Here is a 12,488-nt window from a genome sequence, read left to right as displayed (position 1 = left end):
ACAAAAGTGTTCAATAATGGAGCACATTGAGGAGTTCCAAAAATTGAACATAAGGGTAAAAATTATTCCATAGGAGCATAGTATTGATGCGTTCATAGGGACTTTAAAGGATAATATCCAACATGATGTTCGCCTTTGGGAACCTAATTCACTACAAAAGGCATTCAAGTTAGCAAGAAAAATGGAAAGCAAAATTATGGCAACCAGGAAGCATACCACTCACAACTATAAAGATGGAAGTGTTGTTTCCCCTAGCCTTCCACAACCTATAAGGTTGAAACCACAAAAATTGGAAGAAAAAAGAGCAAAAGGGATTTGTTACAGTTGTGATAGCAAATACACTAAAGGTCATAAGTGTGCTGAGAGGAAATTTTTCTACATAGATTGTGAAGAGGAAGAAGAAAAGGAGCAAGAAAGCTCAAAAGAAGAGGGTATACTCCAGGAACAAGGCCTAGTTAAAGAAGAAATGAATCCGACCATATCTTGTAATGAATTGGCTGGAATTACCACTCAAACCATCAAGATAGAAGGAAAAATAAAGAAGAAAAAGGTAATAGTGTTGATTGATTCAGGAAGAACCCACAATTTTATTCATTGTAAGATAGCAAAAGAGTTGAATTGCTTCCTATATCTAGCACCAGAGTGTCGAGTGATGGTTGCAAATGGGGGAATGTTAAATTGCTCTGGAAAGTGCCATAATATAAAGCTATCCATGGGAGAATATGTATTGACTAGCCCAATGCTTTCCATTCCAATGCGAGGTGCTAATGTTGTACTAGGAGTCCAATGGCTACAATCATTGGGTACAATAGCTTTTATTTTTCAAGAAATTTTCATGAAATTTTCTATGGAAGTAAAGGAAGTTGAATTAAGGGGTATTGTTGGGAAACCGAGATAGATAATCAACTCTAACGATATGACGAAGCTTCTAAAAATAGAACAAAGAGGTGTAATTGCACAATTATGTTCGCTAGATGTTTCCACATCAAAATCATCTATTTCTCCAAATCTCCAAAATGTCTTGGACAATCATTCCAAGGTATTTGAGACTCCCAAAGGTCTTCAACCTATTCATGATCATGAGCATGCTATTCATCTGATTCCAGGAAGAGTTCCTCCAAACATCAGGCTGTATAGATATCCCTATGCCCAAAAGAGTGAAATTGAATGTATGGTTGCAGAAATGTTAGAGGTTGGTATAATTAAACCTAGTAAAAGTTATTTCTATGCTCCAGTAGTATTGGTGCACAAGAAGGATGGATCATGGCACATGTGTCCAGATTATAGGGAGCTCAACAAGCTCACTATTAAAGATAAGTTTCCCATTCCTGTCATTGATGAATTAATGGATAAATTGTACGGATCAATTTACTTCACCAAGTTCGATCTTCATTCAAGATATCATCAAATCAGAATGAAGATTGAAGACATTCTGAAAACAACATTTAGAGCTCATGACGGTCATTATGAATTTTTGGTCATGCCTTTTGGACTTACCAATGCACTTTCTACATTTCAAGGTTTGATGAATACCATTTTCAAACCCTTCCTTAGAAAATTTGTGTTAGTATTTTTTGATGATATACTAATCTACAGCAAGTCTCGAAAGGATCATGTTGAACATGTTGACACGGTGCTACAACTATTAGAGGAGAAATAGTTATATGCAAAAAGATCCAAATGTTTCTTTGGAGTACAAGAGGTGGAATATCTGGGTCATATTGTATCTCATGAAGGAGTTAATGTAGACCCTAGCAAAATTAAAGCGATTAGGGAATGGAAAATACCCACATCCATAAAGCATCTGCGAGGATTTCTCGGGTTGAAAGGGTATTAGCGCAAGTTTGTTAAGAATTATAGGAGAATAGCAGCACCTCTAACAACATTATTGAAGAAAGATGCATTTTCATGGACTCCAAAAGCAACAAAGGCCTTCGAACATCTTAAAGAGGCAATGTACCAAGCACCGGTCTTAGCTACACCGGACTTCACAAAAACCTTTATTGTGTAATGTGATGCTTTAGGAAATTGAATTGGTGTTGTTTAATGTAAGATGAAAGACCCATTTCCTTTGAGATTCGTCCAATCAAGGGAAAGTTTTTACACAAGGCTATTTATGAGAAGGAAATGTTGGAAATATTACATACACTTAGGAAATGGCGACCCTACCTAATGGGAATACACTTCAAGGTAAAAATGGATCATGATAGCCTTAAATACTTTTTAGAACAAAGATTATCCTCTAAATAGCAACAAAAGTGGGTCACAAAGATGTTGGGTTATGCCTTTTAAATCATCTACAAAAAAGGGAAGCAAAATGTGGTGCCAAATGCACTCTCAAGAAAGGATGAGGATGTGGAAGCATTGTTGTGCGCCATTTCTATTATCCAACCAGATTGGATAAACGAAGCAAGGGAGGAACGGAAGAATGATGAAGAAGTGTGGGCACTTATTCGAAAGTTAAAACAATATTCTAGTACATCTGATACATTTAGCTGGAAAAATGATTCATTATGGTATAAAGATCACTTATACCTCTATAAGAATTCCCAACTCAAACAAAAGATTCTTATGGAATTGCACACTTCTCCCTTAGCAGGGTACTCAGGATTTTTAAAAAATTACCACAGGGTTAAGAAGGAATTTTTTTGGGATGGCCTTAAATTAGATATCCAAAAGTTTGTGGTGGAATGTTTGGTTTTCCAACAAAATAAAAATGAAACAAGTAAGACCCTTGCTCTATTACAACCTTTATCCATTCCAAGTCAACATTGGGAGGAGGTTTCAATGGATTTTATCACAGATTTACCCAAGTTTGGGGGAAATAGTGTCATCATGGTAGTAGTTGACAAAATTACCAAGTATGCACACTTTTGTGCATTATCACATCCATTTAAAGCCAGTACAGTTTCGACTGCATTTATGGAAACAATTCAGAAGCTACATGGAAACCCAAAGATTATTGTAGTGACAGAGATCCCATTTCCATTGGAAATTTTTGGACAAAATTATTTTCTTGTCTTGGTACTCAATTATCTCATAGCTCATCTTATCATCCTCAATCTGATGGGCAAACTGGGATAGTAAAAAAATGTTTGGAAGGATATCTTCGTTGCTTTGTATCTCATAAACACACACAATGGGTCAAGTGGTTGCCTCTCGCTGAATGGTGGTATAACACTTCCTTCCATACAACAACAAAAATGTCCCCATTTATGGCACTTTATGGATATCAGCCACCATCCATCACATCATATTTAAGAGAAAATTCTAAGGTTCAAGTAGTGGAACATCACATCGAGCATCAACAACAAGTCCTCCAAATCTTAAAGGATAACCTCGTGTTGGCGCAGAATAGAATGAAACAACAAATAGATCAACATCACAATGAAAGAAGTTTTGATGTAGGTGATTGGGTATTCCTATGGCTACAACCATATAAACAAATGTCCCTCAAGAAAGCTAAGAAGGATAATAAATTATCGGGAAAGTATTATGGTCCATACAAGGTGTTGCAAAAGATTGGTACAATGGCATACAAATTAGAGATTCGTACAGCTTCTCAAGTGCACCTAGTTTTCCGTGTTTCATGTTTAAAGAAGGTTATAGGCGACAAGCTCACAGTTCAAACAATATTGCCAAAACTTGATGAGGAAGGAAAAATTATATTGGAAATGGAAGAAGTCACAGAAACAAGAACTCGACAGCTATGAAATCGATCAATTTTGGAGTATCTCATCAAGTGGAAGAACTTATCCGCTTAAGATTCCACATGGGAGGATGACAATTTTATACAGAAGCATCCAGAACTACTCGAGTGTTGAGGACAACACTTTTTTCAAGGAGGGGGGCATGTTAGGTCCTTATAATACTAGTGATTACCCCATTACTATTGTAGTTGTATCCCTTATTAATATTATTGTGCTCCTATTTTCTCCATATTGTTATTACTTTGCCCCATAGAATCTCTCTATTGTTATTTTTGTGCCTTTATATTATTATTGTTAGGTCAGCTGGGTTATATTGTGACTCCTTAGACTCCTATATATAGAAAGGAGGTTTTTTCATTTGAATCATCAAAGAATCATTTATTTGTGTAATGTAAAGGAGGTTTCCCCCTCAAAGAGGCTAAATTCTAAGGCGTTGATCTATCTTTTCTATCTTTTTGTGAGTTGGTTTCATAGCAGCTTAGATATCTGAAGGTAAAGGTAAAAGTTAAAAATTATGAGTAATTCATGGCAAGATCAATGGTGATAGTTTGTGAGGTAAAAATAAATATTTTACATTCATGAAGGTCTACTTTCAATATTCATTACCTACGTTCTTTAGGAAATTCAATCTTCCCAAATATATAGGAATTAAGGGATTTGCATAAATAATTCGTTTGTATATTTAATTCCCCATTTTTTTGGACACTATTCCCTTAATTCGTGGACAATGTTTCCTTATTTTTAGGGTTCTTAGCTATACTAATGATAATTTATTTATCTTTTAGCCACATACAATGGTTAGTCTATTTAATGTTTTAATCATTTCTATTTTAAATTTTTATGTTATATATAGAATCAAAATAATAGTTAAATATTTCACATAGATATTTATAATATGGCATCTCTTTAACGTCACTAGTATTTTAGTCATAGGATCATGATAGTGAGCCAAATGGCAAGGAAACATAAAGCAACACCCTGAGAGGAGACCTAGGTCTAAGGAGGGTCATTTTGGGTGACAACATTCGACTCCAACTGGGGATGATACCCCTGTGTGGAGGACCAAGAACATAGACTAGAAGCCTTTGTATTGGGCATGGAGTCACAAAAGGAAACTAAAGAAACAAAAAGTAATGAAAGGAAAATAAATGTGAGGCCCTAGCACATATAGATTAACAATTTCAAGGATTATATACATAGATAAAAGATATATGTTTGTATATTAAGTTTATCATGGTAGTTATAATAATTATTAAGGTAGAAGATCATAAAAAAGATAAATGTATGACTTCATAAGAACATCCAATACCATAAAAAATTATACCTACTTACAACTAATGATTAAGAAATCACATAAACCAATGAGCTAATTAAGGTACATAATAGGGACTTCCATTTTTTTTATTTATTGAGACTAAAGAGACTAGTCGTCAGGAATTTTGGTTCTCTTTTCATCCTTAACATGATTTTCTAAAATTGGATGTTGCTCCACTATGAGTGAGTGTCCATAATCCTAAGAGAGTCATACACTAACCTGAGGTGAGGAAATCTTTTGAATATTGGTTTCTCTTCATGTTATAGGTCCATTATTCAATTTATTTACTAAATATAATATTCATGGGATGAGAGAATTATGCATCGGGCTTAGTCCAATACCATTAACTTGGATCCACTACCAATGAGTGTTCATAGACCCGGTGGAGATGTTAGAATAGCCCACTAAAGTCACCTCAACAAAAGGAGAGGGAGGATTACACATTATATTTTAATCTAATGCCACTGGCCTTGCTCCACTGCTAGCGAGTGTCTATAGTCCCGACGGAGATACAGCATGCCGCACCCAAGATACCATTAGTTCCTATCCCTAGGGCAATATGTTGATTAGGAAGGTATCATGTATGGTTGTGACGTGACTAAATAGTCCTACAAAATCTTCAATTATATGTATGAAAGCTCGATCTTATGGTTATAGGTCTAGCCCTTATGACTTAATTTTATCCCTTAGTATTTATGTGCAAGTACCGTGGAAGAGGAATGTGGTGAGGAATTTTAAAATTGAAAGTGACATCAATAAAATATTAATATATGAGCCCTTTAAAGATGTTATCCCTTAAACATGTTTTACAAACTAAATCTTTAAATATGTGTTAAAAATCTTGTTAATATAGTTCATAAAAGCACTCATATATGTGTATTTCATTCTACTAGGATCACGCAAGACTCTTGAAGATGAAACAAACCTTCATCTTTATACATTGTAAACCTACAAAGCATAAAAGGTTTATTTATATACATAATTTATATACAATGAGTTTTCAAAAGAAAAAAATGTTGAAAAAAAATTGAACAACTAGTGTAACCAAGAAAATAATTTGTCAACTCTAAGATTCTTATCTTTATGTTTTGAAAATATGTTCAGTAACTGTAATAAAGGATACAATTTGTTTCTCATTCTAATTCCTAGATGGGAGTTGATATCAACATAATGATAAAATGATTTTCTCTTATAGACTTCTTCCATCAAATATTCTACAAAATCATAATAATTTGTGTGATTATTTAAACGATAAAACATTTTTAAGATTAATTTACATGCAATATATTCATAATTTACTTCCTTATTAGAACAATCTAAAATCATACTAGGATTTTTCATGTGGAAGCTTATATATTTTTGAAATTCATTTTCATGACAATAAGAAGAATTGTGTGTAGTTTGGAAAGAGTTATTGAAGTCATGACGTATATATGGAAAAATAAATAAACGATATTAAAATTAAAGTTTAAAATGATTTCAATTACATTTTCATGTACCATAACATTATCATGTGCATAATCACCATAAGAGGGGCCATTATTATTTACATAATTATGTTTATCATGATTATTGATGTGGAAAACATTATAGTTGTTAGAAATTAAACCTACAAATGAATATTTATTATCATATTCATCATACATAGGAGGTTTTGAATAATCAACATGAACTTGAAATGAATCAACGTTAGAAATGACGAAGACACCAACACATACCTCTTCTTCTCTGTGGTCAAATAACCTTGATTCACTGTCAAATAAGATTTATTTACAGTTATCAATCTTAGCATGATCAAAAACATGAAACACACTAGGTATATTAGAAGATAATTTAGTTTGCAAACAAGTCCAAGGGAAATCCATTGGAAAATAAAACATAATATATATAATCTAGGAGTCGCTAGGTGAACTAAACAAGTAAATATATGATTTAAAACCCTTAAGGCACATGAAGCAATGAACCTATTCACTAGAAGGTCATAGAATTAACTGAGTACTTTAGTTACCAAGAAAACGAAACTTTAATAACTCGTTTCCTAGAAATGACACCACAAAGTGTTGGTGCATAAATTGTACAAGTAACTAAGAAAAACCTAAGACCACATGACTAATGAATAAATAGCTCTACTGCTCTAGGTGTAACTATTGGTCCTCAACACACCACATAGGGTAACGATGTAATATAATTGTCAAATTTTCAATATCAAAATAGAATAAGGCCATGTGTGAATATTTTTGTTGTAGTAAATAGAGGTGGCATTCATAGGAGGAAGGAAAACATTTGACGATATACAATTCCAATGTCACATTCCCAATGAGAAACACAATATTAACAAGATACAATAGTAATGAAAAGTGAATATAAGGAAGGTAGAAATATTAAGGAAAAGAAAATAAAGACATTGGTTTGAAAAGAAAATTGCACTCAGATTAGATGAAAACATGTGCAATAGGTGTAGTTCTTCATTCCACTGTATTTTGAAAAATACTTAATATTATACATCGAGATTGAAGTTCACGCAAGAGTAAAACATGAGGGTTTTAGAGAACAGCATACATTGTTCTGAAGGAACAAATGTATCAACATAGTAAAATTAAAATATGCGCTCTAGTTCGATGAAAACATATGCAGTAGGTGCATGCATGCTCATTCCACTCTATGCTAAAAAATAGTTAATATTATATATCGTGAATGAAATTCACAAAAGAGTAAAACATGAGGGTTTGAGAGAATAACATACGCTACTAGGAAGGCACAAATTAATCAACATAGCAACATTAAAAACTACGCTATAGTTAGATGAAAACATGTGCGGCCGGTGCATGCATGTTCATTCCATTGTATGCTAAAAAATAGTTAATATTATATAGCGGGACACAGATTCACACAACAATAAAAAGTGAGGATTTTAGAAAACAACATACATTGTTAGGAAGATAGTAATGTGTTAAAGTAGTAAAATAACACCTAAAGATGCAATCATTGCAAAGGGTGAATTATATTAACGATAAATCTTCAATCATAAATAACTCAAGAATAACTCATTCAGTAATTTTGTTGATAATATCGATATCAGAACACAACACTAAAGGATTTAAAGTATAAATGAGATCAAGCCCCAGATTTATTTGGTTGTAATTGCAATTCAGAATAATAGACAAAACAAAACAAACAAACGAGAATTTCCATGAATAGTATTCAAAACTACTTTTGAACGTTGTGTATCATGTAGAAGCAATTTCAGTATCTGCAACGTTTCTTCCAGAGTGCCAACCGTCCCCTCTCAAATGAGAAATTAGGGTTTTATACAAAAGTATTGATAATTGTTTTAAGTAAGTGTCTATTAAACAAATACATATTTCAAAAATATTTACAAATAGTGTCTCCTCTTTCGTAAATGGTCTAAAACATTATTTTTTCCACTGAATTTAGGACCTCCATACACATGGGCTTGAAGGGTTGTAACGTTATGCTAATATAGTCTTACATAACCATAGTTTATTTGAAATACAATCCTCCCCTAATGAATAACCTCTGTAACAAGAAAATAGGAGTTAGTTTCTTAAGTAATGAGATAACAAATTGTAAATGACAGAAACATATTTCTCTTATCTTATTCCCAAAATTTGTTCCATTAATAATGGAGGAAAATCTATAAAACAACTATTACGTACCTCATATTTTTCACCTCAGTAAACCGTTAAATTTTCTAACATATAACTAAACCCTATGTAAATATTCTCATAAATCTTGTGAAATATACTTGGGCAATGTTCCCTTAATTTGTGGACAATGTTTCCTTACTTTTAGCGTTCTTAGTTATAGTAATAATATTTTAATTATGTTTTAGCCACATATAATAGTTAGTGTTATTTAATATTTTGGTCATTTGTATTTTGAATTTGTATGTTATAAATAGATTGAAAATAATAATTAAGTATTTCATATAAATATTTATAATATGGAATTTCTTTAACATCACTAAGCTACAAACCCTAATCATATTGTTCTAAACTCTTCTACTCATTTCCCTTTTGTATTTTAAGAAGTGATTTGAATCATAGAAAGATGATAAGCAGTCAAATGGAAAGGAAATATAAAGCAACACACTCAGAGGAGACCTAGTTCTAAGGAGGGTCATTTTGGGTGACAACACATTGATAGAGTTTGTTATAAAGAAAATAGAATACAAGTATAATTCCTAGTTTGGGTGCTTTCCTAGCAGGTTTAGTCCATAAGATATGCCCTTAAGACTGAAAAATCTACATAGAAGAAGAAGGGTTGTGACCCTTAAAGTGAGGTTTATCTATGCAATATAGACTATAGATATGGAAGATGGTTTACATTATGTGTGGAGATAACATATCTAAAGGAGAGTGTAACCTAAGTAGAAGATTTAGGAGAAGAAATTTTCCAAATGAAGAATGGATTGACATGAAGACGAGTTAATTTTGGTAGACTATCCATAGATTTTTGGACAAATATTGGAAGCAACCTATAAACAATTGGTCAATGGACTGTTAGTGGTTGATTTGTGACCCTAGTTGAGTCATCTACGAATTGTTAGAAGGATGATAAGAGTAGTTTGGATCTATTCAGGGATTGGATCACAAAGAAATTGATACACAATAACAATGATTTTGAGAGGAATCAAATCATTGTTAGGTGAAATATTTGAAGAGCCCTAGATGAGGGCAGTCTTGTGGGCCCTAGATCAGTAAAAGAATTAATTTTGGTTGGGAAAATTAATGGCAATCTAAGTACAGTTGTAGGGTTGTTACGTGATTATCAAATAAGATCCCAAAGTCTTATACTTTTTAAGGACAACAATATTGGTAGAAGGGAAGGTGTATTAGGCTTAAGGATGTGTAGACTTTGAAGCACTAAAGTGGCAGTCAAGTCGTCCAACCAACTAACCCTAGTTCACTGTATTACAGGGGATTGATTCAGTGAGAATAAGTGTAGCCTCCATATCCCTACATTCGTCATTATGGATCAGTAGTACGGTAAAAGTGGCAACACCAAAGATCTCTTCACAAGTGGAGTTGTAAACAGCTAATCGAAGACCCTAAGTGTTGCAGACCTTGAAGCAAAAATGAGGCAACTAGAGGCTAGAGTTTGTTGAGCCAAGTCCAATAACTTAAAAGAGTTGAGCTCATTGATGGAGGAAGATTAAGGAGTTGTGGAATGGAAGGCAAGAGGACCTTCCAAATGTTTTTAGGACATGTGATCTGAAAGTGTTGTGTGTGGCATCCATCAACAATTGGATCAAGTGTTACCTTGTTCAGGATAGATTGATTTTCAAAGGACCAACACCAAGCCCTAGTTGTATTCCATGTATCGATGTGATTCTAAAGGGTCAGGATCCCTATTATGGGAGTGCTAGCGTGTTGTATTATAGTTTGTAATATATAATGAAGAAGGTTTTGAGAAAGTTAAAAATTGTCATGTGCACTAGTTGATTCCCTGATGTGTGTATATTTCATTGTGCATTAAAGTAGATGTGTTGTGGAACTTGAGTGTGTTTACATCAAATATTCTAAGACCAAACCTAGATTTTCATGTTTCATGGAAATTCAACATATTCCTTGTTCACCTAAGAACTACCTATAAATCATCATAGGCTACTCATGTCCAATCAGAACTCATCCCCCTTAACAAGTTACCAAGACAAGGCTCACATCCAACCATGACAGTAAAATAACTAAGAAACAAAGTTTACATCTTGACATGCCATATCACCTGGCACATGTTATAATGCCTTGGCACTATATATATCGTGTTAACATCCCCTGCATTCCTTGACATATTTAGGCACTCCCTAGCACACACTACCACTCCCTGACATGCCATGTCACTCTAGAATGTCTTAGCATTGCCTATCATATAATTTTGTCACTCCCTCCTTAGCACACTTGAAACTCACCAAAACTCTATATCACACACTCTTATTTGTTCATTTCCATGCATTTTGAACTATTTCTCCCTTGTGTTTCCAAGGTTCTCCCTAACACTTCTTGACATGCATTGACAAACCGTGACAGTTGGCACATCTTGGCATGTCTGCGTGACACTTTAGAATTAATTAGCACTACCTAGCATACCTTGTCACTAGCTTCTTTGAACATGTAGAACTCACTAAAACTCCTTGTCACACACTCTTATTCATTCATTTGCATGCATTTGAAATTAGTTCTCTATTATGTTTCTCTAGCACTCCTAAACACTCCCTGTCATGCATTGGCACATCGTGGAACCTGACACATCTTGGAATGTATCCCTTGCCTTTAGCATGCCTTACCACTGCATAGCATGCCTTGGTACTCCCTCCATAGAAAACCTGGAACTCAGTGACACTTAATGTCACAAACTCTTATTTATTCATTTCCATGCATTAATATGACCTATTGCTCCCTTTTGTTTCACTCGCACTCCCTAACACTTCCTAGCATGCGTTGGCACTTAGCACATCTTGTTTGTGTGTTTCCATGACACTCTAGCATGCCGTAGCACTACCTAACATACCAGGTCACTCCCTCCTCAGCACACCTTAAAATCATTGACACTGCTCATCACACAATGTTATTCATTCACCATCCATTTTGACCTAGTTCTCCCTTGAGCTTCCCTAACAATCACTAACATTTTTAAACATGTATTGGCAAACCATGGAATTTGGTACATCTTAGCATCCCTCTCTCGGACTCTATCATGCCTTGGCAGTACCTATAATACCATGTCACTCCATCCTTAGCAAACCTATTTTTGAAATGTGGCAACAAGAATATTCCAATTTAATTTGTCCTTGAATTAAATTGTGAATTAAAATCGAATTTAGTCTTAACAGCTACTTGAAAATAATTGATTAATTCATTTTGAATTAATTAGTTGGAGAAATTCAAGTTAGAAATCTTTATGAAGTCATACAAGAGTTATGCCTTAAATTAAGGAGATAAGATTGAGTTATATTTGAGTTTTAATTAGTTAACAAAGTTCACTGAATTAAGTCTAGTTAAATTAGTTCGAAATTGTTTGAGGAACTAATAGATAGTTAACAGTCAGTTGATGTATTCATGCACACAACTAGTGCTACTCCAGTTAACTAAATATTCCCTCATCAGAAACTGATGCATGTCTATTCTAAGAAATACCTAGTTGAGATTAAAGTCAAGGACAATGTACTATCAGTTGCATGTGTTTTCTTATAAAGAAAATCCATGCATGTAGTCAAGGATCATTCCTTGAGGATTGCGTAGTTTTGATAGTGTGTGAGAGAGTGTTACACTTGGTAACAAGAGAATTATCCACAAGGAACAATGCAAGGTAATATGACCTTGGAGGGCAGAGAGGAAGGCTTGAGAGAAGCCAAGATTGCTTGTGAGCATCTGTGAGGATTGTGCTGAGAGCTGGCTAGTTGTGGGAGCTAAGGCTTTGTATAATTCCTATGTATTTCCACCTTA

This window comes from Pinus tabuliformis, chromosome 4_2 (genome assembly GCF_031772625.1).
Source record: "Pinus tabuliformis cultivar Carrire ecotype Pingquan chromosome 4_2, CPIR1, whole genome shotgun sequence".
Taxonomy (NCBI): Eukaryota; Viridiplantae; Streptophyta; class Pinopsida; order Pinales; family Pinaceae; genus Pinus; species Pinus tabuliformis.
The sequence above is the reverse complement of the archived record's forward strand: the minus strand, read 5'-3'. Positions refer to the sequence as shown.